Source organism: Danio rerio, chromosome 3 (genome assembly GCF_049306965.1).
Source record: "Danio rerio strain Tuebingen ecotype United States chromosome 3, GRCz12tu, whole genome shotgun sequence".
Lineage (NCBI taxonomy): Eukaryota > Metazoa > Chordata > Actinopteri > Cypriniformes > Danionidae > Danio > Danio rerio.
Genome location: NC_133178.1, coordinates 30,303,762 through 30,326,725, shown reverse-complemented (window position 1 = coordinate 30,326,725; position 22,964 = coordinate 30,303,762). Strand labels below are relative to the sequence as shown.

Below are 22,964 nucleotides of genomic sequence, written 5' to 3'. Positions count from 1 at the left end.
CCAATAATCTGATTTACTTCTTGCAACTTTTTTTCTTGCATACACATACTAAAAGGGAAGCTTGATCTTGCTATTGTATCAAGAGCCAAACCAGCTGGTGTATTGGCTTACTTTATATTTAAATGTATGTATGTGCTTTTTTATACTCTTTATTTTACCATCAGCAGAGTACTTCTAGTGTGCATATTAATAACACCTTTTACATCAAATGCAGGCTTTCCACTGGACAACATCAGTGCATTTCCATATCTTTCCATCTTCCACCCCTTCATCTGTTCACAGACCTCAGGTCTTTCCTTCCATCTCTCCGTTTCTCTTTCTTTGGGGAGCCTGAGTAGGATTACATGTTAAACTCAGTCACAGTCTGCCAGAAAGAGTGAAACGCCTCTGCAACTGTTGCCTTTATTACACCTGCTCTGGAGACCAAGTGTTCACCACCATATAAGATTGAGGGATAGACAGAGAGAACGGAGACTGAAAGATTGTTCTGTTTGATTCCCTGACTCTTAGAAGTTACTTGCTCTGACTTTGTTCATAAACCTGGTGAGCTGCCTGGGTGTTATGGGTGTTATGCAAAATTCACAGCTATGCGTGTCCAAGGTGTGTGTAAACAACCAGTGTATATTGGTAAAAAATCTACCCACTCTTATTTTAGAATAAGAAGGGTTTTGAAAATGCAGTTTCAGATTTCCTCGGATTATGATGTCACAAGCCCAGTCTTTGATTAATGAATATTTACTCTATTTAGTATTAACACTGTTTAGGAATAGTGAGCAATTTTTATGATTTATTATTTTTTTTTCAGTAGTTTGATTCACATTAGAAGCATACACATCAGTATGTACTGTTTAATATGTTGCTGTTGTTTTTTTTTATACATACCTAATTTACATTTAATTTCCCCTCTAAAGCCCCCACCTTCTCCTGGAAAGGGGTCGAGAGGAGCAGGTTTTTTTTTTTTTTTTTTTTTTTTTTTTTTTTTTTTTTTTTTGCATTTAACAAGATATACATAAAGTGTGTATAGAATAATATAGTAAATTATATAAAACATGATCTTTTGTATATTTACGTACATTTTCAAACATTACTCCAGTTTTGTAGCAAGAATCTTAATTTATTCAGTTAATATAACAATGTAAAAATATATATATATATAAAAAGAAATAAAAATTTATATTCTGAATATGTAAAATGTTATTTCCCATGTTTTTTTTTATGTTTTTTTTTTTTTACTGAAAAGGTAAGAAACTGCAGTAATAAATTTACTCCAAGAAAAAATAATCATGAGTGGAAAATGCAAAGGTGTAAAATGTCTAGACAGACATTTGTGAGAGAGAAACTTTGCTTATGTTTTTTAGTTTATAATTTATTCATTAATTTTCTTTTGGCTTAGTCCCGTATGTGTCAGGGGTCACCACAGCAGAATGAACCGCCAACTATTCCAGCAAATGTTTTAGGCAGCGGATGCCCTTCCATAACTCATTACTGGAAAACACGCATACACTCACACATTTACAGACAAACTCATACACTATGGCCAATTTTGTTTACCCAGTTCACCTGTACTGCATGTTTTTGGACTGTGGGTTAAACCCGAGCACCCGGATGAAACCCATGCGAAAACAGGGAGAACATGCAAACTCCACACAGAAATGCCAACTGACCCAGCCAGGACAGTGCTATCCACTGAGCCACAGTGCTGCCTGTTTATAATTCAATATTGCCAAAAAAGGTTTTAATTGTAAGATAAGTTGCAACTGGGGTACGAATTATACATTGATGAATACTGAAGTTAGTATTAGTTTCTATAATAAAAGCTTCAGTGATTGAAGTTTATGTATTTTAATTAAATATAATCCATTAATAAAACATATTTAAGTTTTTTTTAGTGTTTTGAGGAATATTTAATGTATTATGACGTACAGACACCTCTGATTACCTGGTTTAGAGGTTACTGTAGGTCAAACTATACAAACTACACATCTAATTTTACTTTACTTTTAAGATATATGTAAATACAAAGACCTATTTTAAAGGAAAGTGTATTGTGGACACTTACTGTATGTGTCTTAGTCCTGTTGAACTGCAGTTTGAATGACTCTTTGTATAGTCTGATGCGCGATTAGGCATCGACAATGGTATGAACCATAATGGAGTGGTCAAAACTTTATTTATATTTTATTATTTTGTAACACTTTATTTTGATGGTCCATTTGAGTATTAATATACTGTCTGCTTAATATCTGTTGATATGCTCCTTCAACAGACATTTAACTGACTATAAGAAACTTTGCAAGTACATGTCAACTTACACTAACTCTGACCCTAACCCCAACCCCAACCTAACCGTTTACTTATAATCTAATAAGAATTAGTTGGCATGTAGATGCAATGCAACTTAAATTCAACAAATGGACCATCAAAATAGAGTGTGACCCAATATTTTAATTCTTAATATGATTCAATATACAGATCAGAGCCAACTATTTAAAGGAAAGACCCCCATTCAGGTACATCTGGTTTTAATTTTATTCAGGGTGGTCAATCGTTAATTAGGGCGGCCAGACCCCCCCCCCCCCCTTTAATTCGCACCCTATTTGCAACTATTTAAAAAATAAAATAACACCATATCAGAAGGTGGCTTCCATAGTTTTTATCATAAAGTATATTTTCCGATTTATTGCAGTGCATTATGGGATTGCAATCAGCAAGAATCTGGCCGAATCCCGGTATCATGGGAAAAGCGCACATAATTATTCCACCTAGCTTTTGGAACAGGCTGGGCGTTGGGAGTGCGCCTGAGAAGCCTTAACATACTGCCTATAGGGAGACAGCTCACAAGCTTTTGGAACAGAGTGTCTATATCTCACTCTCTCTCCTCTGCCTTGTTACGATCTCTTAGAGCAGATGAGTGAGAGCTGTTTTTAAGGGGCCCGGGGACTCTGGGAAGCGCAAGAGAAGAGAGCTAAAAGAACAGATCAAAAGAGACAAAAAAAGAGAGTGAAAGGGATCCAGCAAGACAACAATGTTCTGTTACGATAAGAGAATCGTTTAGTTGTGATGATTTCGGGATGCTCTCTGAAATCCGGACGTCTCATCAATTAAACACTTGACCAGAAGAAAGGGAAACTTTTTTCTTTCTTTCTCTCTCTGACAGTTTTGAGCCCTGCCATGCTGTCAGGGACTTCCAGAGCACCAATCTGTCCTTTTCAGCTCCCCCCTCCTCACCCCGTTACTCCCAACATGCTCTCCTCACGGTCCCAGTTTCCTGGTGCTGCTATTCCGGTTATCATGCGTGTTTGAAGAGTTGTGCCAGGTGCCTCTGGCCTAGATGCACGAAGAAGCAGACAGCCTGAGGGGGGAAGAAGCGGGAGCCCAGGTTGGGACATGGCTTTGAATGGGAAGGAAGAAGGCACAGAGGAGGCAGGGTGCTGGATGCACCTCTGAGAGCTGCCCTAACTGGGGCAGATTCACTTAATTTCCTTTTCCTGTAGACTCCAACACATATTTCCACAGTTAAATTCTCTCTCTCCTTGCTTACTTTCTGGCCTGAACTCACTGCGGTTACTTGTGCTCTTTTGGACGTGGCTCATGTAGCCGTGGGATGTGGCTGCTAAGCTGTTGGCTGGCTTGGTGACCATAACATGGATAGTGTGTCCATGACTGAGCTGTCGTTTGGCCACCGTCCCTCATGCCTGAAGTGTTTCTGGAACATTTCCACTGCCAGTTCACATATACAGACTTTTTAACTACAGTTTTGGACACCAAGTTTGCCTCACCGTCCAACAGCTCTCACTCTTATGTACTTGTTCCTATATTCAAGAGGTCCTTTTTAGGGGGGCTTTCTTTTTTGCACACTTTGTCCTCTCTTCATGTTCATGTTGCTGTACAGCTGGCATGTTGGAACATGGTTCAACTGAATCTCTCAACCTTAAATCGAAAAAGGAAAAACTTGGTTGTGAAGGTATTTTTGTCTCTCTCTTTTTTTTTTTTTTAGATGTTTTCTTCACATCTTTGTGTCACGCTCAGTCCATCCGTCTTTGTTAGTGTTGCCCTCTTTTCCCGAGAGTCTTCCCTTTTGCGCTTTTTGCTTTTTTCTTTGATTGTTTTGTCTGTATCTTTACACCCAGCTGGGTTTGTCTCTTTCTTTCTCTCTGTCTCTGATCATTCAGTTTTGAAACTTTGAGTGCAGGGCCTGCAAGGGAATTGATAAAACATACTCACAGAATGCACATGGTGGAACATAGTCTCTCAACTACAAACTTTATTTAATGTAAAATATTTAAATTCAGTAATATACACTTCCCATTTACACAGAAAAAAGTTACTTGTTTAATCAATCTACTTATTTAAAATAAGCTGAAAACAACACAATTCTTGCTTTTTTTCCTGGTGAGGACAACTTGATTGAGCAAACAACAATTTAATTTGTAAAACTGAGTTAATTTGTTGCTCCAACACATATCGATTGTGTGGAACCCAGCATTTTCTTACAGTGTAGTTAAAGTTATGTTATGTGCACTTTCTCAATCATTAGTTGATGCAACACCATGATTAGCCAATCAGATTTAGGCATGTAGATTTACTGCTGTCCATACCAAACATCCGAATGTTTAAACCTGCTGGGGCCATTAAATGTGTCCGATCGCAGTCTAGATTTGACCCCAAATCCAGCATCTTTTTTGATTCAGCCAATTATATTTTCAAGTTCAGGAGACAAGCATAAAGGCAGTCACACAAGTCTTTACATTGTTTTATATGTGTTGCTCAGCAACATGGACACCTCTAAAATGGTCAGCCTATTGTATTTATAAGGTATAATTCACCCAAAAATGTGTTTTATGCTTTCATGCAATGATGTTTTTTGTGGCTGCAAAATCATACATGAGCTGTCTCACAGTTTGTTTACTAAAAAGAGGACGCTCGCGCAGCCCATAATGATGACTACTGTGGTGAATAGAATCTGCATAGTCTGTAAATGACAGGTAATAATGTTATAAATAAACTTGTTGCACAAAGCAATCGTTTAGGAGCCATACGGAAAGTATGATTTGCTTCTATTGTTCTGGCAAAATTTAGCATTTTAGCATACAGTAGACCAGTGTGAGAATTAACTCTAATAATAGCCTACTCATATTAACCTCTATTTTACATTTACAGAATCGTGAGTAAATTGTGACCTTGATTTTAAGCGATACAAAATTCTGATTCTCCTTTTAGCCAGAATTGTGCAGCACTAGTTTGTGCACATTTTTTATGTGACGATCATAAAAAGACCCTATAAATGTAATTAAAGTTACTATGAATATGGCATAATTTTTTGTGTAAAACAGGCTGGTAAGAAAGTCTCAGAACAGGTGATTTACTGGGTTGTGTTAATAGTATTTTAACAAAACTGAATAAAAAACCTGAATAATACATAATCAATTACAATAGTTAAAAGAACATTGGTTGCATTTTTGATTTAGAATTTATTTGATATATTTAAAAATAAAACTAAACAATCCCCTCAGTCAAATCTGTTTGCTCTTGAACAAATAATAAATGATTGAGAACAGGTACTAGGTATCTGTCAAAGCCAGAATGATTTATATTCCATCATTAACCCCTATAGAGACATGCATCAGTTTCAGAAGAACAGTGTTCATGGTAAGGCTGCTCACGGTGACAGTGCATGTGAATGATGAACGAACACATCTCTAAAGTCATTGAATCATATTTTCAAATAAGTGATATTCTTATAAGTAATTCACATATATCAATAAAATAACATTCCCACCTCAAAATTGTTCAGAAATACACTTTGAAACATAAACAGCAGTATTTGCCATACAGAGTTTTATTCTCCACCAGGACACTCACAGGGAGGAATGCTGCAAGGTGAGCAGAACACTGTACAATGTAAAAAATGATTACTTAAAAAGTGAGTAAACCCATTGCCTTAGAAATGATAAGTTGATTTTACAAAAAAAAAAAAAAAAAAAAAAATGTAAGTAATTCTGCTGTAACTTAGAATTATCAACTTCACTTAACTTTCATAATTATGCACATAGTTCATTTACTTATGAATTTGAAGGCAACAAGTTTACTCACCTTTTCAACTAATCACTTTTTACTGTGTAGAAAACATTTATTTTTAAACATAATCAGATGATGTGGTTTATTTACATCAGATGTGTTCTTGAATGTTATTTTATTCTTCAAGGCAAACAGCCAGATAAGTTGATGAATTAACTGTAAATACTGCAGGTCTGATCTGTCATAGATCAAATAATATGATCATTATTAAGGGAACTGTGTTTTTATATATATTATAAAATCAGTTATTTCACAATACAATTAAAATAAATAACAAACACTGCCACGACATCTCACATAAAACTCTTGATACATTGCCAAGGAAATGTCAAAGTGACAAGTTCACATTCTTTGTCAAATCACATAAACAATCACACAGGAATATTCAAAACTTTCTTGGGAAAGGGTTACTAATGTCTGCTTTTATCAAAATTGTATTAAATGCATTAAAATATATTCAAATACAAAATTTTCTTTCGAATTGTAGCCTTTATCATCGCCTCTTTTATATATTTAGTAGAATGACAATTCAAAAAATTATTTTTTTTGCATGTTTAAACAAGGCTTGTCACACTAATCATTTTATCGACTTATCGCACAGCACATGAACATGAACATGACCTCAATCATTTTTGGTGATGCAATATATATCGCCCATATATATATATATATATATATATATATATATATATATATATATATATATATATATATATATATATATATATAAAAACTATTCTAGCAACATTTTAGCTGACATAATATAATGAGTGGCATAAGATTGATAATGATAATAATAATAATAATAATAATAATACGATTGTAATATTGTAGGCAATGTACAGTTTTTACAGTATTTTGGGGTAATATATCATACAACAAAAAATGGATATCATGACAGGCCTAGTTCAAACTAAAATAAGTTAAAACAACAACATTTTAAAGTTTTTTTTGGGACAGCTTGACTGTTTTAAAATGTTGTAAAATTGATTAGGCTAACTTAATCAATTTATGTTGTGGAAACATCGAATTGTGTGGAACCCAGCATTTTCTACACTAATGTGGAAGTATTTTACTATTATTTATGTAAATCATTTCAGACAGCACAACAGGATACGTCTACTGATATTTTAAGGGATTATAATGCTGCTGACCTCATATCTATATAACACACATGCACACACACACACATGCACACGGTTGTTCTGCCTTGCTCTAGTTCAGCAAACAGATTGAGCCCACTAGCAGTCAGGCTTTGACAGGTAGTTGACCCCGGTTGTCTCATGTCTCCACCCCCTCATCCATCCTTCCTCTCTTTCACTCCATCATCTGTTTAAGTATTCACACGCTGCTTCACAGTTAGATGAAAGAGAGAAAGGTCTGGTCGGAGGGTCTTGTTCTCCAGGATGAATCCAGCCTCAGCCTGCTGTTTGTTTGTTGCTGTTATTATTAGTGCTTTGTTTACCTCACCTGTCTTGTTTACTTTCTTTGACCTCCCACTCCAGGAGATGGAGCCTGTTTACACTTATTATTATCGTTATTGCAAGACCTATAAAGGCAATGATATCTCTGCATTTGTGTTTGTGAAGGAAATTTAATTGCTGGTTAATCTGGGCTTTACACACACACACACACACACACACACACACACACACACACACACACACACACACACACACACACACACACACACCTCTGAACTGCGGAAAAAAACCTGCCTCCCACATTATTATTATCATGCAAAGGGAATACCAGGGATAATGTCTCACAAACAGTCGTGAATTATTATATTTTTTTGTATTCAGTGTTAAATTGGTTAAAAGGGTGCATTTAAAGCTGCATAAGGAGAAAGGACGAAAAGGGAAAAACGGCTAGTTAAAAGAAAAATAAAACACTCTTGGTCATAGACAATAGAAATTGAGGTCATGAAATAATTCATGTTCTATGATGCTCCAAATTTTTTGAAAAGGGACTCATAAACAGCTTCTGCTAATTCATAAGATTTTCATATGTAATGCAAAGCGAAGGCATGCAAAGATTCAGAATCCTGACAGCAAGATATGTATTTGCATTGCAAATATCTAACCTTAAGTGTGAAATAAAGTATCATCAAAAATTCAGGTAACATCAAATATGTGTTAATCTGTCAGCATGCTAGTTTTTTTTTATTAGCTGAGTAAGGATAGGCAAAGCAACACATACACAAATGCACACAGGTGGGAAGTCTAGGCGTTCTATTATTGTTATTAATATTAACCTTTTTTATTATTTAATAAAACGTTTTAAAAATGCACATAGTTTCACATATATTGAAATGTATGATCTTTAATTTTTGTTAAAAAAATTAAACTGAAAAAATTAAACTGAAAAAAAAATGTTTAAAACTATCTAGACATTTTTGTGTAAATACAAGACAAATTTCAACCACACTGTACTAAACAACAGTGTTGGGCACATTCCTTTGAAAGAGTAATTAGTAAAAAAAAAAAAAAAAAAAAGTAATTACATTAAGACAGAAATTACATTTTGGGGTGAATTTTACCTTATAAATAAAGTGTGACACTTTTAACACCATTTGGAGGGGTTCATGTTGCTGAGCAACATATATAAAACAATGTGAAGACTTATGCGACTGCTTTTATGCTTCTCTCCTGACCTTGAAAATATAATTGGCTGAATCATAGAAAGGCTGAATTGAGATCATGTGTAGGATTGAATTGAGATTGCAATCTTTGTTTCAATTAATCGTGCAGCCCTAATAGTTACTAGTTACTTCTCAAATAGAAACTGAGTTACATATATAAAAATTAACTAACTACCAGGGAAACTAACTATTTCTTTACTTAAAAATGAATCGTTTCGTCAAATGACCATAAATACAGTCAGTATGTCAGAGTCAGAATTATTAGTCCCCCTTTGATTTTTTCTTTTTCTTTTTAAAAATATTTTCCAAATTATGTTTTACAGAGCAAGGAAATTTTTTATTCTGGAGAAAGTCTTATTTGTTTTCAACAGTCTACAGAACAAACCATCGTTACACAATGAACTGCCTAATTACGCTAATCTGCCTAGTTCCCCTAATTAACCTAGTTAAGCCTTTAAATGTCCCTTTAAGCTGTATAGAAGTGTTTTGAAAAATATCTAGTCAAATATTATTAATTGTCATCATGGCAAAGATAAAATAAATCAGTTATTGAAGATGAGTCATTAAAAGTATTATGATTAGAAATGTGTTGAAAAAATCTTCTCTCCGTTAAACAGAAATTAGGGAAATAAATAAACGAGGCTAATATGTCTGACTTCAACTGTAAATATAAAACATTGTACATTAATCTACAATATTTTACTGTGGTTATGAGACAATGAGAGATTCATCAAATCATCAACCATCAAATTCAACACATCGTTATAAATATTAACAATGAGGGAAATGTAGTGCTTAAATTACCAGTTTGCAAAAGCTACCTTTTGAACTTGTTGGATTTGCCATTGTTCTGACTCCTGGTCGTTGGTGTGTGCAATTGTGAGTGTGCTTGTGTGTGAGCAGTTGAACACCCGTACTACTTTACATCTGGCAAATGATGGAAATGGACTGCATCTAAGCCAATCATCACAATCTCAGTTACACCAATTGGTTGGAACACACACACCAACCCCAGAGAAAGAGAGGTCGCATGAAAACTGATTCGGTGACTTCCATTTTTGTAAGGCTCATTTTATTGTCAGTAACGATAATGGCGTTGTAACAGGGAACCACTATCATTGATTGTAACACTTTATTCATGCGCTGTTATTGCACTAAAGCTTTATTTATATGATTCATTGTGTCATTGTCAGTGTCATTGTGTCAGATTGCACACCTAACATAGTAGGCTACATAATATGGTAAATAGTATGGAAAATGAATATAATTTTTTGTATTTGTGTATGTATTTTTTAATTTCAAACTTGTACGCAAATTTTTGGGAATTACCACCACAAAATCTTTCATTTTTTTTAGCAACATTTTTTTTTGTGATTAATAAAAAATCGGCTGATTAATAACAATGCACAAATATAGTGCAGTCACTTATGGCAAAGCAAATGCACTATAATAGAAAATTACAAAAAATATAAAATTATTTCACATAGTCATTATCATTTTTATTTCATGTTATTTATGTGCCTTATTAAGTTTAGTAAGTGAAATAAGTGTTCTTTCGCAGCAGTGGCAACTATGAGGATGAGATGAGAATTGCTGTCATGCGTTGAAAAAGTATGTGAGCTGTACAACTGAGTCTTAAAAAAGGGGCAAATCGGAGGCTTTTTGTGGATATCTTGAGAACAGAAATATGCATTTAGAAAGAAAGTGAGAGGAGGGAACGAGAGATAGAGAGAGAGAGAGAGAGTGTGAAAGAAAGCACAGTTGGCTGTTTTAATATTACACGACCACTGATGCACATTTCAGCTCAGTGTCTGGCCTGGCCTTCTGTATGTTAGCTTGATAACACTGCCGAAATGCCACTCTGTGAATTAAACATAGCTCTTTCCTGAGTGCCAACTATTCTTTCTTATCTCTGTCTTTTTTGTACCTCATCTTTTTCTTACTTTTAGCCTATGTTTTTCTATTTAAAAAAATAAAATCTCTAAACCTATACCGCTAGTTCTTTCTTGGAAGTCTGCATTGTGTCATTGTTGTCAAATGCTTTGTCATTTCTGATGTTTTGAGTGGAGCTGTTGGGATTTCTGTGTTGATGATTGTGGCTTTTTTTGTAATGCATAAATGATTTAAGAAGTATGTGTGTCATAGCTTTTTTTTTTTTTAAACAATGCAAAACAACTTCTTACTATATTTGAATAGCTCTGTGTTTTATGCTTGTGTTTTTTTTGTGGTGGTCTTAAATGGGGGCTTTGATGAAAAGTGTGCTCCTGTGATCCGTAGGTAAAGGAGAGGCTGGAGAAAGAGCGGCTGGATATTTTATTAATGTGTCTCGTTAATATTCCAGCACTGAGGGACGACTCCTGTGTCTCTTCTCCTGAAGAATGATGAATAACTCAACACCTCCACTACAGCTCAGTCCTGATCATGAATATTCACAGTCTGCCTGGCTGGGACGGCCCTCCCTGGACTGCAGCGAGGAGAGAAAGAGAGAGAGACACAAAATGAAAGAGGTACGGATGTGTATGTGAAATGAACTGTACAGTATGTTTTTTTTCTGCAACTATAATAATTTTTTTCATCCCTGTGAGATGCTGAGGTAATTTATGCTTTTTAATTTGAAGTTCTGAAAGTTAAAGGTTGTGTACAGAATTTTTTATAGAGGTCTCAGGATGTGTGAGTGCCCTTAAAGAATGTTTAAAACAAATTCATTGCATTTTTGTTTATTATTAATAATGAAAACCCTGACATTCATTTAGCCTCATTTAGTTATTGTCTTTACTTATATAATTAGGGATAGTTAAAAATAATACATATATATATATATATATATATATATACAGTTGAAGTCGGAATTATTAGTCCTCTGAATTATTAAACCCCACTTGTTTTTCCACAATTTCTGTTTAAAGGAGATTAATTTTTTTAAACACATTTCTAAACATAATAGTTTTAATAACTCATCTCTAATGACTGATTTATTTTATTTTTGCCATGACGACAGTAAATATTTGACTAGATATTTTTCAAGACACTTCTATACAGCTTAAAGTGACATTTAAAGGCTTAACTAGGTTAATTAGGTTAACTAGGCAGGTTAGGGTAATTACACAAGTTATTGTATAACAATGGTTTGTTCTGTAGGCTATCGAAAAAAATAGCTTAAAAGGGCTAATAATTTTGACCTTAAAATGTTTTTTTTAAAATGAAAACCTGCTTTTATTCTAGCCGAAACAAAACAAGTAAAGGATTGTACACACTTTGACGCTTTTCGTTTGCGTTTATCGTCAGCATTTTTCAAGACGTTTTTCCGGATTCAAACCCACGCATTTTTCACTGGCATCAAGCAGAATATCAAAATCACTCCTTGATGTTAGATGGCGCTATACAACTTTAAGCTTCTGACACTTGCTTGTAACACAGAAGAAGAAGTAGACGTTGACACGCTTGTTGGACGGTTCAAGTAGCAGCTCTAGCGATGAAGAAATGATTATTGTTCACAGAGCATTAAGCAGCTCCACGTTTATGTTGTCTCTGGACATTTTCTTCAATGTGCGCTCGCATTGAAAGTTTTGCACTTGAGCGCCTCCAAGTGCTGTTTACTGTAACTTCAGCAGCTCCGTGCACAAGAACAAAAGTGCTAAAAAATGGAGAAGGTTTTGTTACAGGTTTTTTAAAACAAAAAAACGAGCATAACGCTTTTCTTTAAAAACGACGCTTTTACGCCTACTGTTTTGTGCGTTGATGTGCACACTGGCGCCCCATGGGGTGAACAGGAGTGGCCACGGCCAATCCTAAATAAACTCTTGCCACCCCTGTGGCCACCCTAATTTTGCTGTTTATATTATTAATTTAAATGTACTTATGTAAAATGCCAATATTTCAATAAATAAATAAATAAATTAAATGCAGCCACTAAATTGTTGTTGGTGCCAGTGACGTAGCTGATTCACGGCCCCTCCCCCTCCCCCAGTGGCAGATTTAGGCATAGGCAATGTGGGTGATCGCCCAGAGAAACGCGGAGGCGGTACAAAAAAAAAAAAAAAAATAGTAAAAGCATTGGGATACAATTTACTTTATGCAAGTGTATTAACTTAGAGTGGCAATGTCAGAATAAAGACGTTAGGGGCTGTTCATAGTTGGCATCTTTTGCACGCATTCTGTATGTGCAACTGAAACAACGCTGGTGAAAGCAAACAGCACGCACTCACCTACAATAGACATCAATGGCAATTTAATATTTATCTTAAAGTACATTAATAGTAGAAGCTTCATTAATAAAATTGTGGCTCAAAAAGGTAAATGGATAAATGATATTATTAGGGTCTGTATAGTGAGTGTGTGTATAAAGCAAAACGTTTTGTTCAGTTTGTTCATTTGTTTGTTTTATTAATTAACTCAATCTTTATTAATTTTAGACATTGCATATACTGTATGATGTACAATAAAAGTATGTGAAAATAACTGAAAAGTTCTTCATATATATGAAAAGTGTATTTAAACTAAATATAGATTTTTTTATTTGGTTTGCATATGCGCTTGCTGAATTATTTCAAGAAATAAATTGCAATATTTTAAGAGTTATGATTAAATTAATTAAATCCACATGATTTCAATTACCAGAAACAAAAATGTAACGTTACACTGAATTCATTATTTTTTTTGTGTGCTACAAAAAGATTTAATGTGTCGCCTCTCCTGGCCACCCCTAGGAAACTTTTTCGGGGCGCCAACACATGCAAAAAGCATCCCGGTTTGCACAGGCCTTAAGACTTTCTAAATAATAATTATCAAACATACTGTGAAAATTTCATGACTAAACATGCTTAAATTCCGTAGTGTGTTTGTGTGTGTGTAAATGAGTGTGTGTATGTTTCCCATTGATTGGTTGCGACTGGAAAGGCATCCGCTGAGTAAAACATGTGCGACACAAGATTAATAAAGGGACTAAGCCCAAAAGAAAATGAATGAATGAATGAATGAACTGCATTGCTTATCCTGCAATGTGTGTTTAATCACAACTGCTTCATATTTAATCTTAAAATCAATCATTTATTAGCAGATGTTGAAAATAACGTATACGTCAAATGCTTTAGGAATGACATTGACATTGGTGAATAAATTCCTAGTGAATTCCCACGGTGTTGGTCTACAGAAGACAAAGGAACTGGATGGTTGGCACAGAGGTAACCGACTGTCAGGCATCTCTTGTGTTTGGTATTCTCTATTTTTGACCAATTTAATGTTACAGCACCAAACTTGACAGATGTGCAATGGTGTGTGCATGAGCCTGCAGTGCTGCCATATCTGCTTATTATCAGCGACTTTGGGCTTCGTCTTTGGGCTTCGCTCATACATCTACCAAGTTTATTACAGTCTTTAAAGTGGTCAGATGCGGATAGCGATATATTGGTATTATTTTCTATATTTGGACTTTTCTTTGTTTATACTTTACTCTGTTCTTTTATGCTATTTTCCGCCAAGATCTGGCAACACAAAAGATGTTCATACCTATTATCTTGTTATTTCTTGCTTCATGAGGTTGATAATTGCACATAGAGCTCATGTCAAGAACTGCTCCCCCCAACATTCTTTAGAGTATCTTGTTTTCTGTGCAACAAGAAAATAAGTCATTCAAGTATGAAATCACTTAAGTAGGAATTTTTAGTTTATTTGTTTATTATTCTTTTATTTGCCTTTCTAAAACAATTTAGGCCAAACTCAATTCCAACATAATCTTTCGCAAACTGACTGAGACAATGAATGAAATATAAAGCAATAAAACAATTAAACAAACTAACAAAAAAAGGTATTAAGTAACTTAACATTAAATGAACAACATACCGTGTGTAAATCAAGCAGAAACTTTGTGTAATAATAAGACCATATTCTTTGAACAAATCATACAGTTGTTTAGCCTTCTTACCCTTCATTATTTTTAAAGCATCTCCATAGGTGGCAAACTCCTTTTTAAGACAATCAATTGAGTAGCTGTCTTTTAAATTTCACAGTTATGAATGAAGAATTTGAATAAAATAAGTAAATAATAATAATAATAATTCCTTACATTAGTATAGCGCTTTTCTTAACACTCAAAGCGATTTACACATTGGTGGGACTCTCGTCATCGACCACCAGTGAGCAGCATTCACATGGATGACGTGACGGCAGCCGTATTGCGCCAGACCGCACACCATACACCAGCTGATTGGCGGAGAGGTGACAGTGATGAAGCCAATTATGATATGGGGATGGTTAGGAGGCCAAGATGTACAGAGGCCAGTGGGCAAATTTGGCCAGGATGCCGGTGTTAAAACCCTACTCTATTTCGAAGGACATCCTTGGATTTATAACGACCACAGAGTCAGGACCTTGGTTTAACTACTCATCCGAAAGATGGTGGTCACAGCAATATAGAGTCCCCATCATTATACTGGGGCATTAGGACCCACACAAACTGCAGCTTGGGTGCCCTCTGCTGGTCTCACTAACACCACTTCCGGCTGCAACCTAGCTTTTCCATGTGGTCTACCATCCAGGTACTGACCGGGCGCATCCCTGCTTAGCTTCAGTGAGCGACCATGTAAGAGTTGCAATTAATAAACAATTAATAAACAATTTGCAATTTAGTTATCATCTTTGTTGTTCAAATGTACTCCAAATTTTCCAATGTCCCAACAAATGGAAGGAATCATTGAAATATATTGTTTTATTCAGTTGCCCACATCACACCAGAAAGGATTAACCAAATTAAAAGAAATAGATGTTCAATTGTTTCAATATCACTATTGCAGAATTGGCAAACATTGCGATTCACATTAAATCTTTTTCTCAGAAACTCCTTTGCAGGGAAAATATCATACATCATTTTAAAATGTACTTTTTGTATATTTTGGAGGAAGAATAAATGTCAAATAGTTGCATTTACTTTTCTTAACTAAATTCTTATTAAAAGGTTGGAAAATGTAATTTTCTTTTAATAGCATTCCTGTATAAGACACTTTCTAATAAACACATTTATACATTTCTTGTCCACAAAACTCAACTTAGCTAATTTAATATCCTTTTTTTTTTTTTTTTTTTTGGTGTGACAGTGGAATAAACTAGGATCTCTTTTAAGATATTAATTAATGGTAAGGGAATACATCTAATTAATTTCAAATAATCTTTTTTTAACACAATTAAATTTAAAGAAAGTACCAATCAATTGCAGCTTAACAACCATTTTTATTCAAAATATGCAGTACTGACCAAATACCATTTTGCCACCAGTCCTAAAAAGAAAAAAAAAAGAAGTGATTCTTAAGTAGGAGTAAAGAATGAGGAAATGTACATTTTTGATGAACTATATAACTTAGATTATAGAACTTTAGATTTCTGCAGATTTTTAGCCCATCATTGTGTCTATTTATTTACTCTGTAATATTAACAAATATGAAAATGTTCATAATATTTATTGTCAATATAGTTTGTAAAGTAATATTTTCTGTCTTTTAGAAGATATATTATATGAGACTTGCTTTATTTATCAATTAAGTGTATCTAATAGGATTTGCATTGTAAACATTAAATAAAAGTTAAAAAGGTTATAATTTTATTTATTAAGTTTTTATTTATGATATTCCCAAAATTATTCCACATAAATCCACAGATTTTTAAAAAAAACATTCGCAGAAATATCAAAAAAATGTCCGCAGATTCTGTCTGTCCATAAGAGTTATTTTACTGTTTCAAAGTCAAAGCAAGGTTGTCAATTAATTGATTCAAATTACCTGGTCAGAACAAGTCTCCAGGTAACAATTCACTGAATTTACAAGAGTAACTAAAAAGGAGCTCAGATCAGGAGCCTGACGTAACCTAAATCAATCAAAATTAATTGATTAAATTCATCGATAGCAAAAAACATAATTTTTGAAGGCCTGCAACATCTGATCTCATCTTTTTTTGTGTACTAGCATGCTTTTCTCCACCCCAGTAGCATTCATGTTGTACTGTATATAACTTTAAACTGTGCCTTAAGACAAAAAATGAGACCATAAGTATGTAAATACAGTATAACCAGTTTCAATATTATCAGCAATGTAAAGACTGATGTAAAGCCTATGAATTCTCAATATTTCCTTATATGATTTGTGTACATATAAGTTTGAACTGCACTCAATAACTGACTTTTTAAATTAAAACTGGTGAAGTCAAGGGAATTTTTAAGGTTCCTTCAATTAAGTCTGAGGTGGTGTTAACACACTGGCATGTGTGTAAAATTAGAAGCAGAAATGCCAATGTATGCTCAGTTGCACAAATACTAAAGGTCATTACAGACATATAGCGGCCAAGAGTTTCAAACACCTTTATGAAACTAACAATCTGGTGGACGGAACAATGGGCATGCAGGGAAGAGTGTCTTGAGAGCAGGTTCATTGAAGTCATAAGTCTCTGAAATTGGCTGATTACCTGAGCCTGAAGTGCAACCGCTGGAATTACAGATGTTTCAACATCAACAGGGGAGATGGTGTGAAATTGTTTACAATCCAATGTGGCATAGAAACCAAGGGAAAACACTGAACAGGATTTTGTAGTTGCTAAAGAAAGCGATTTGAACTGAATATCATTGAAATACACCAACATGGTTCCAGCTCTAATCTGTTAGGGTTTAGATTTAGATTCAACTTTACTGTCATTATACATTCGAGTACAAGGCAACGGAATGCAGTTTAGGTCTAACCAGGAGTGCATTAATAATAATAAGTTATAAAGTGAAATTATAGAAAAACTATGATTATGGGGAGTATAAGTTAAACAGAAGTCATACAGAAGTTTCTAAATTTACTGCGCTTAACAGACAGCACCTACAGTGGTCTTGTGCTAATTAATAAATTGTTTTTAATGAATCCAAGGCATAGAGTGGAATCAGTGCACTCATTCATTGAGAAATACAGTAGGTTTGATTCAGTTCTTTTCAGTGTATCAAACACATGCAGTTTTCTGCTCACATTGTTTAAGTTACAGGTTGTAGTTATAACAATGTGTAATAATAGTAGATTTATGAACTTTAATCCCATTTTTTAATGGTTTGTCTTGTTAAATATACCATAGGCATATATTTCTTTATTAGGAAAAGTCTTTGATTGCGCTTATTCCAATTGGGCTTTAATTTACAGAAGCGTTATTGGAAAACTTAGAGACTGAAAATTCTGTCATCATTTAATCATCCTTTGCTTGTCACAAGCCCGTTTGAGTTTCTTTGTTGAACACAAAAAAGAAATTTTGAAAAATGTTGCACTGATTTCCACAGTATTTGGTTTTCCTAATATGGAAGTATTGAAGAACATTCTTCAAAATACATTTTTGTTCAACAGAAAAAGGAAACTCATAAAGCTTTGGAATCACTTGAGGATGAGTAAATAGTGATTAGATTTCATTTTTGAGTGAATTGTTTCTTTTAGGTCGCAAAATATCTACATTTATTAATTATTCCATTCTCTGATTGGAAAGATGGATAATTTGCTATAGCATAGTTAGCATAAATAACCATAATAAAAAAATTACTTCATATACTAATATTGATATAATTGTCATCCAGGAAATTATATTTCAAAGTCGCACCCCCTTTACCACAAAAATAAATACATGATTTGTCTCCAGTGAGCTGTTTCATAAAAGTCATTTAGAAAAGCGGGGATTAAAGTCGAAAACCTGACTTCAATGAGCCGAACTGAACATCCCGCTTAAATTGTTTCCATAACAGTAAAAGATAATTTGATCTAACTAATCTGTGTTCAGTTTAAACAATAACTGCTTGTGCACGTTACTGTCATAAAACCTTAACGATCGAGCATTAATACATTGGTGCAATTTTGTTTTAGTTTTTAGTTTAGTTTAGTTTAGTTTAGTTTAGTTTTTAGTTTAGTTTAGTTTAGTTTAGTTTAGTTTAGTTTAGTTTAGTTTAGTTTAGTTTAGTTTGGTTTGGTTTGGTTTGGTTTAGATTTTGGGTTGGCTTGGTTTTGGGTTTAAGTTTTGGTTTGGTTTCGGGTTTAGTTTAGTTGTAATTGTAGTTTTCGTTTGGTTTCGAGTTTAGCTTAGCTTAGTTAAGTTTAGTTTAGTTTTTAGTTTAGTTTAAATTAGTTTTAGTTTGATTTTAGTTTAGTTTTAGTTTAAGTTAATTTAAGGTTTAGTTTAGGTTAAAACATCACAACACTTGTAAATAAACGGACAACCAACAGATGACAGTTATGGACTGTTTGGTGTTCGTCTTGCAGACATCAGTCTTTGTGATGTTCTCTCCAGGCCTGCTGTGCATGACTGTTTCATCAGCTGTATCAGATCAGCTTGTGTTTCTCTGTGGCAGATCTCGAAGCGTGATTCCTGCAGCAGTGACTAGCAACAACAGCCCCCTGACTTTCAGCAAGGCTCTGTCCTATTACAGCACCAGTATGGCGGATTACTGCCAGGAAACCAGGATAATGGGCGTCACGGCAGCGGAAATCCGCTTTCCTTAAGAATGGCACTGAGAGGCGTGAAGGCCAAATCCTCCATTTAAAACCACGAGAGACAGGCCCCTATTATATCAACTTACTGCTCTGTATCCAACACGACTCTTATTCTTTCACTCTCTGTAGAGTTTTCTGTCTGTTTATGTTTCTTTCACGGTTCCCATGTTCACTTTGTTTCTTCAGGATGCTTCTTCACATACTGACCCTCACCAACTGATCTTTATAGTACGATACAAACTGATCCCTCTATGAATATGGCAGAGCATACACTTGTTGTCTAATCATGATTTTTTTTTAGGTTACAGGTGTTGCAGCAGCTGCTATTGTTTATGTTGTGAAAGTAATGAGCCTCTCTTCGCTGTCGTCCTCAGGAATGTGCAAACACTTGAACCTGAGAGCAGATCAAGTAGGAAATGAACGCAGCACAACATGATGGAGCGAGAGGAAGATGGATGTACGGATAGCAGAAGAGGTAAGTAGTGCAGAAATGACTAATGACGTGCCAGTCCTCCGTTGATGAGATAAACTGTGTCTAAGGCAGAGTTAGCGTGGTAAATTGGTGACAGCGAATCGAAGGTGTACTCTCTAAACACAGCGGATGTGTGAGGAGTCAACTGACTGCACGGAAACAAGAGATAAAACACATACGGCTTGAGATGGTTAAGCGGGGAGATTGAGGTAAACTGGGGCAGTTTTTACTTAAGCTATTATTATGGTAATAGTTTACTTAGCTAATAGTTTTATTTTGCTGCATGTAATTGGTTAATCCAACAATGAATTACTCACCCTCATGGTGTTCCAAATCCCAGAGCCTTTCGTTCATCCTCGGAACCTAAATTAAGATGCTTTGGTTGAAATCTGAGTACTTACTCATCCTCCATAGACAGCAATGGTCCATGTTGTTTCAAAGTCCTGAAAATTAATTAATTGCCTTCAGTGGTTGAATTGAAATAATATCAAGCTATGGGAATCCTTTTGTGTGCACATAAAACTAGTTTCTTCCCCTCAGTGTCAGTATAGGGTGCACATTCTTATGGGCATCTGGGTGAGTCTATGCCACTGCACGTTGCTTGTGAACGTGCACAATATAGTGAAACTGAGGAGAAGAAACTGTTGATTTAAAGTTGTTTTATTTGTTTTAAAGCATTAAATTATCATCTACCCAAAAACATTATTAGCAGGCAGTTCACTTTAGTTTAGGGTGTGTTATTATAAGCATATGAAATGCAAACCCAAATGAAAATATCAGTATCAAGAGTATCAGTTCAATCTGGGTCTAAATAAAGGTGCAATTTGACTAGAATATGAATGCAACGAACCAAAGACATACCGTATAAATGAACAAAAAACAGGATGTGATGTCACTAGATGCAACGCTACAAATCAGATGATTTAATGATGTAGACAAATTGTTGTATTCGAAGCTAAATGAGCAGAGGGCAAACATAGAGCAATGAGGAAGTAAAGTGCCTCATTAAAGGACAAAAATAATGAGCAATTTGCTAGGGCTGCACAAAACTGAGAAAAAAAATTACATGGCAATGTTTTGTTTTTCTGCTCTATATATCGCAATATGAATACCGTTTCACCAGATGCCTTGAGCTCTAGCTCTATTTGGAAAGGATTCATTATTTGAGAATGAATGGGGTGAGTTTGTAGGGGAGTGCATTGGCATAATAAACAAATTATAAGCATAAATTAATGCAATAAAACAAACAAACAAAAATTTATATCACTGTGTTTATTTATTTTGGAGAGTCTAATGGTATTTAGGTACAGAAATTGATTATTTGCATCTGAAGGCTTTAAACTTTAGCTTTCATTCTGACACAGAAATTGACAGGAATCGATAATGAAGATATATATAGTTTTCAAACTTTGGGGCGCGCTCCCCCGGGGTGGCAGCATTTATTAAGGGGGTCGCGAGACATTGAGGCATGCACTCGAGTAAATTATGATGATGACTTTTATGCGTTCACTATAGGGAATTTCATTAACACTAGCTCCACAGATAACTATCAGGCACCTGTAGAGTTAATGTGTTCCAGCAAAATATATACAATTAAAATGGACCTGGTGCTTTTTAAAATGAATGAAGGTGAATGAATGAATGAAAGTTAAACCGGTGAGTCGTCTGACAAAAAAGTGCCCTTCTGAATCAAATCAGCAGGACGCCCTTCTGGATCTCTCACTTACTTTGAAGACATTCTGACTGTTTACATGGACATCGGTTATTTGCCTTAATTAGACAATAATATAATTAAGGTGTTACGTGATGTGCTTTTTGAATGTTGCGCCACCAGGCTATTCACTTTTCCTGCAGAGGCTCATGCAATTTTGGGTGTTTTATCCTTAATTTTTCAACTTTACTGCAGTTCATTTCAAGTTTCACTTTCATGCTCCAATTAGCCATTTCGTTTCTGTCAGCTTTGCATTTAATTAAAGGTTTGATTTTAACTAATACAGCTTAAAACAATACTTTTGGCCTAATTTTTAGGTTCAGTGCCAAGTCTTGCCGCTGTTTTTGATAGTTCGGCACCAACTTGTGACTGAATAATAGGTAGGTTAGTGTATGCTCCGTTCAGCTATTTTGTTTCTGTCAGCGTTGCATTCAATTAAAGATTTGATTTGAACTACTACACATCAGAACAATATTTTGTGCCCAATTTTTTATGTTTTGTGCCAAGTATCCACCCATATTTCACATCCATATGTATGTGCTTGTCTGTCTTGACGCTATTTTTGATTGTTGGCACCAACTTGTGACTGATTAATAGGTAGACTTACTGTATGCTTCATTCAGCCATGTAGTTTCTGTCAGCTTTGCATTTAATTAAAGATTTGATTTGAACTATTACAGCTCAGAACGATGTTTTGTGCTTAATTTTTTTATGTTTTGTACCAAGAATCCATGTAATAATTCAATTCAATTCATGTTTATTTCTACAGAGCTTTTACAATGTAGATTGTGTCAAAGCAGCTTAACATAGAAGTTCTAGTGAATTGAAATGTGTCAGTCTAGTTTTTAGAGTTGAGGTTCAGTTTATTGCAGTTCAGGGTGGTTTAATTTTCAGTGCTGAAAGTCCAAACACTGAAGAGCAAATCCATCAATGCCCAGCTCCACAAGTCCTAAACCAAGCAAGCCAGTGGCGAGGAACAAACTTCACCAATTGACAAAAGTGTCGGGTAACAACTGCCTTGATATACTTTATCCCTTACAGATCATGTAGCTGTATGGCTAAATTCAGGTTATAACAGTGTCCACCAGGCTTTTCTAAACTGAGAAGAAATACAGAAATGGTTATAAATATCTGAGAAAAGGGAGGACCCTTCACATGCTAAAAGCAGAAATACTTTAGAAATAGAGATGCTTCACACATTTATGAGAAGAGACACTTAGAGCTTACAGCTGAATATTACATGCACGTCGAGAGCTGATGATGCTCAAAAAAAAAAAAAAAAAGATCCTGATAAACTAAGATTAAGCTTTCCAGGAGTCCCCATGAAACTTTCTGAAATCAAAGCATAATCAGGGATAATTGAATGCAATCTGTAGGTCATTTTTCTTGAGGGTATATCCATAGCGAATCTTTTGAAGAACTACAACCGATATCCAGCCACTTTCTCATTCATTTTTTACAGCATGACCTTTTGACTTAGCTGCTTACCCACAATTCCCAGAGCTCAAGGTCATACCTAACATTTTTATTCGCCTGTGGATGGAATGTTATGACTACTGGATGAAGGATAAAAAGACC

General features: G+C 34.8%; 1 protein-coding gene across 2 annotated transcripts in view; it reads left to right on the top strand.

Moving 5' to 3' along the window:
* Positions 1-22,964, top strand: part of LOC100534815 (DELTA-actitoxin-Aeq1c-like) — a 339,260-nt gene that overhangs the window by 64,026 nt on the left and 252,270 nt on the right. For both annotated transcript variants that reach the window (XM_073935299.1, XM_073935296.1), the window contains 2 exons: positions 11,064-11,229; positions 19,578-19,678. The gene's annotated coding sequence lies outside the window, so the exon portion shown is untranslated. The remainder of the gene's footprint in view (positions 1-11,063; positions 11,230-19,577; positions 19,679-22,964) is intronic.